A 5,675-nucleotide genomic window follows, 5' to 3' on the forward strand; every position below is an offset into this window, starting at 1 on the left:
CTCTTTTTCTTTACCTCTCTCGGCCACCACTATTTTTCCCTCATTCTCGACTTTCTCACCATTTTTCTCTCTCTCGGGTTCATCTTTCCTTTTCCCCTCAAATTCAATTTTTGAAGACTTACCTTGGATGGATGAGTCGGCCTTACGTCCCTTCACAAATGGTGAAGCTGTGGGTGTCATGCTTGCTTTGTCCTTGAGCGTTTGGCTCCCTCCTTTGTTGCATTTGAAGTTGGTCTCTAAATACTTCCTTTGGAGTTAATGACTCCAGCTTAATCTTACTTCCCTTAAATTTAAATACAATGGAATTCTCTCTACCATAATGTATGGTATTTTTATCAAATTGCCATGGCCTACCCAATAAAATATGGCCAGCATGCATGGGAACAATATCACATAAAACAACATCCACATATTTATCAATGCTGAATTTTACCTTGGCTTGTTTGTTTACTTTCATCTTACCACTATCATTAAGCCATTGTAACTATATGGTTGGGGGATGTTTAATGGTTATTAACCATAATTTCTCAACTACCACATTACTAATTATATTAGCACAACTTCCACTATCAATTATCATACTACAAATGTTACCTTGTATTTCACATCAAGTATAGAAGATGTTTTCTCTTTGGGTTTGATCTTCATCTTTATACATGGTTAGAACCTTCCTTACTACCATGCTTAGTTCAAATTTTGAGGCTTTTAGTGTCTTGGGTTCTTCATGTTCTTCATCAACAAATTCGGTCTCTTCCCCCGATTCTTCACTTTCGGACTCCAACTCTCCATTGCCTTTCAGCACCATTATTCTTTGATTTGGACATTGATTGGCAATATGTCCTTGACCCTGGCACTTAAAACAAATAATGTCACGAGTTCTAAAAGGTCTAGAATCAAGCTTACTACTCGATTTAGATGCTAGTGGGTGTTTGGCCAGGTTGTCTTTCCTTAGCCGGTTGGAGCTCTCTTCACCATGTTTTAGTTTTGGCTTTGTGTTATATGTGGGATTCCTTCTCCAAACACTTGAATTAGGTCTCCTACTGCTGGAAACTACTCCAAACCATGAGCTTATACCCTTATTCTTGAATTGGTTCTCAATTTTAATGGCCACATGTAACATCTCTTCCAATTGTACATACTGCTGTATTCCACTTGGTTGGCTATCTCTCGATTCAAACCTCCCAAAAACCTTGCCATGGTTGCCTCCCGATCCTCATTTATGCTCAACCTCATCATGAGCATCTCCATCTCCTTGTAGTAGTCCTCCACAGTCCTACTTGCTTGTGATAATGATTGAAGCTTTTGATACAGCAACCTATGGTAATGAGTCGGCGTAAATCTCTTTCTCGTGGCTCCTTTCATTTGTTGCTAAGTTGTAATTAATTCATCGCCAACTCTCCTTCGGGTACCTTGCTCATTATTCCATCATTGGAGGGCATAATGTCCAAATTCCAAAGTGGCCAATTTAAATTTCTTTGCCTCGGAATAGTTGTGGTAATCGAATATCATCTCCATATGCTCCTCCCACTCTAAGTAAGCCTCCAGATTGTTCTTTCCCATAAAAGGTGCTATGTTGACCTTAATATTTCCAAGATCATCATCTTCCTCCCTAACTTGTCTCCCACGGGTTTGCCTTCCTTGGAGTGCAAAAATATCTTCAAACACATCCTCTAGGTTATCTCCATAATTACCCCCTTCGAAGTCATCCCCATAACGTCTGTGGCCTGCTCGACCTCGACCTTGGCCTCCATGACCTCGACCTCGGCTTCCATGAAATTCTTGCCTTGGGTTCGGTCCTCCTTGTGGTGTTTCTAACCTGTCCATCCTTTGATCTAGGTGATCAAAGCGAGCATTTATCCTTTGAAGTTGTTCCAAAACCACCATTATGTCGGTAGGTTCACCTCCACTTTCCGTAACTCTAGAATCCTCTTTGAATCCCACGGATTCCTCTTCAATATTTCTTAATGAATCGCCTCCTATTTTTAATCTTGAATCAATCATGTTTATAAAAATAATGCAAAATACCTTATTAAATTTACTTCCTCACGTGTTTCACTCAAACAGGGTCTCGACACTCGTGTTTGCATGCTAATTTTGGCTTTTATCCCTCTTTTAAGCTCATACTCTCTTACCTTTTTTTCATTCATAAGAATATCTCAAAGTTCTATTAAAACACACTCAAAATAGCAACTAAATCACAAGTATGCTCTAATTAAACTTATCAACAAAACAGCAACTAAAACAAGCAAATAGCAAGTGATTTGACAAAACCTAGTCTCGGTCAATCTAACCAAATCGAAGGTACAATTAACAAAGTAAATTTTTGGATTTAGCAAGAGATAAATCAAACTATTAAGGATCAATAATTCAAGGATAAAATCTGGAAATGAGATTTAAACAACGAACAAGAAATAATTTGAATAAAATACGGAAAAGTTGTTGGTTGTAGTTCTTGTAATTTAAGTCTTTGTGTCAAATCCTTTAACAATTTTAATCCAAACAAATTTAGCACTCAAAATTCAAAATCTAGCAACCAAATATTGAACAAATAATCAACAACCCAGCAGTTACAATTGTGTTTTCTAAAAACAATCAATTTTCCAACAATAATCTACCAAAACCAGCCTTTGCGCATAATTTTTTATTTTTTTTAATCGTTGTCTTTTGTTCCTTTTTTTTTTTTTTAAATCACTCCCAGAATATAAAAACCAACTCTAGTAGCAAGAAACAACACCAAAATTGCAATTCCAATGCCAAAATATCACCAAACCCGATCCACTCTCCGAACAAAAACAAATTGCACAATTTTTAGGTTTTTGATGCAATATGACTTCAAATCTCTCTTTTTATTAACGTGATGCAATAGGCGATGCTTTTGATGTTAAAAGCGCCGCTTGATGCTTTTCAGTTTTCAAATAATTAAATTTCTCACACTTTTTAGTAATTTTAAAAATAATTAATTTAAAAATGAAACACAAATACATTAAATCAGTAGATTAGTTATTTTCTTTATATTGCTATTTAATATGCTTAATATTTATATACATAATATTAAAACATAAAATTAATTCAAATGCTAGAAGATAACACAATAGGCGACGCTTTTGATCCTAAAAGCTTCACCTGCTGCTTTTCAATTTTAAAATAATTAAATTTGTCAAACTTTTTATTAATTTAAAAAATCATTAATTTAAAATTGAGAAATGAATTAATTAAATGCATAAATTAATTATTTTGCTTCAAATTATTAATTAATATATTTAGTATTTATATACATATGAATAAACATACAAAATTAAATAAAATTTTAAGAATTAAGATAATAGGCAATGCTTTTGATGTTAAAAGCATCGCCCGATACTTTTCAATTTTAAAACAATTAAATTTCTCAAACTTTTATTAATTAAAAAAATAATTAGTTTAAAATTGAAAAGCAAATAAATTAAATCAATAGATTAATTATTTTGCTTCATATTGCTAATTATATATTTAATATTTATATACATTGTAATAAATATAAAAATTAGTTAAAATACCAAAAATTAGAATAATAGGCAATGTTTTTATGCTAAAAAGTCCGTCTTATGTTTTTCAATTTTAAAACAATTCAACTTCTCAAATTTGTTATTAGTTTAAAAATTCATTAATTTAAAAGTGATGCACAAATAAATTAAATGAGATTGACTATTTTACTTCGTATTATTAATTAATATATTGAATAAAATATAAAATTAGTTAAAATACCAAAAATTAACACAGCAAGCGACGCTTTTGATATTAAAAACGTTACCTGATGCTTTTTAATTGTAAAATAATTAAATTTCTCAAACTTTTTATCAATCTAAAAAATAATTAACTTAAAATTGAAACACAAATCAATTAAATCGATAGATTATTTATTTTACTTCCTATTGCTAATTAATTTATTTAATATTTATATACATAATAAGAAAAAGTAAATTAATTAAAATAGTAAAACTTAACACAACAGGTGATGCTTTGGATGCTAAAAACGTTGTCCTGTGCTTTTCAATTTTAAAACAATTAAATTTATCAAATATTTTTATTAATTTAAAAAATTATCAATTTTAAATTCAAACATAAATAAATTAAATTTATTAATTAACTATTTTGTTTCATATTGCTAATTAATATATTTAATATTTATATACATAATAATAAAACATAAAAATAATTAAAATATCCAAAATTAACACAATAGGCAACACGTTTTATGTTAAAAGAATTGCATAATGCTTTTCAATTTTAAAACAATTAAACTTCCCAAACTCTTTATTAATTTAAAAAATCATTAATTTAAATTTGAAACACAAATTAATTCAATGCATAGATTAATTTTTTTTTACTTCATATTGCTAATTAATATATTTAATATATATATATATATATACAGATGAATAAAACATAAAATTAAATAGAATTCCAAAAATTAAAAGAATAGGCAAAGCTTTTGATGTTAAAAGCATCGCCTAATGTTAAAAGTGTCCTGTAATGCTTTTAAAATGTAAAATAATTAATTTTATCAAAATTTAATTTATTTAAAAAATGATTAATATAGAAATGAAACACAAATAAATTAAATGAATAAATTCATTATTTTACTTCATACTGCTAATTAATATATTTAATTTTATATATATAATAATTAAACATAAGATTAATTAAACTATCAAACATTAACACAACAGGCAATGCTTTTGATGCTAAAAGTGTTGTCTGATGGTTTTCAATTTTAAAATAATTAAATTTATCAAATTTTTTATTTTTAAAAAACATTAATTTAAAATTGTAATACAAATAATTAAATACATAGATTAAATATGAATAAAATATAAAAATAAATACAATTCCAAAAACTAAGACAATAGGCAATGCTTTTGAAAGCATCTCCTAATACTTTTAAATTATAAAATATTTAATTTTGTCAAACTCTTATTAATTTAAAAAATAATTAATTTAAAATTGAAGCACGAATAGATTAGTTGTTTTACTCTATACTTCTAATTAATATATTTAATATTTATATACATATGAATAAAACAAAAAATTAAATAGAATTCCAAAACTTAAAACAATAGGCGAGGCTTTTGATGTTAAAAGTGTTAGCTAATCCTTTTAAATTATAAAATAATTAATTTTGTAAAAAATTTTATTAATTTAAAATCGAAATACAAATAAATTTAATGAATAGATTAATTATTTTTCTTCATATTTCTATTAATATAATTAATATTTATATACATAATATTCAAACAAAAAATTAATTAAAATATCAAAAGCTAACACAATAGATTACGCTTTTGATGCTAAAAGTATCGCCTGATGCGTTTTAATTTTAAAATAATTAAATTTATCAAATTTTTTAATAATTTAAAAAAATCATTAATTCAAATCTGAAACACAATCTAATTGAAAGCATAGATTAGTTATTTTGCTTCATATTGCTAATTAATATATTTAATATATATATACATACATATGAATAAAACATAAAATTAAATAAAATTTCAAAAATTAAGAGAATAGACGATACATTTGATGTTAAAAGCATCGCATAGCGCTCTTAAATTATAAAATAATTAATTTTACCAAATTTTTATTAGTTAAAAAATAATTAACTTAAAAATGAAATACGAAAAATAAATAAATAAATA

This window comes from Ziziphus jujuba, chromosome 6 (genome assembly GCF_031755915.1).
Source record: "Ziziphus jujuba cultivar Dongzao chromosome 6, ASM3175591v1".
Taxonomy (NCBI): domain Eukaryota; kingdom Viridiplantae; phylum Streptophyta; class Magnoliopsida; order Rosales; family Rhamnaceae; genus Ziziphus; species Ziziphus jujuba.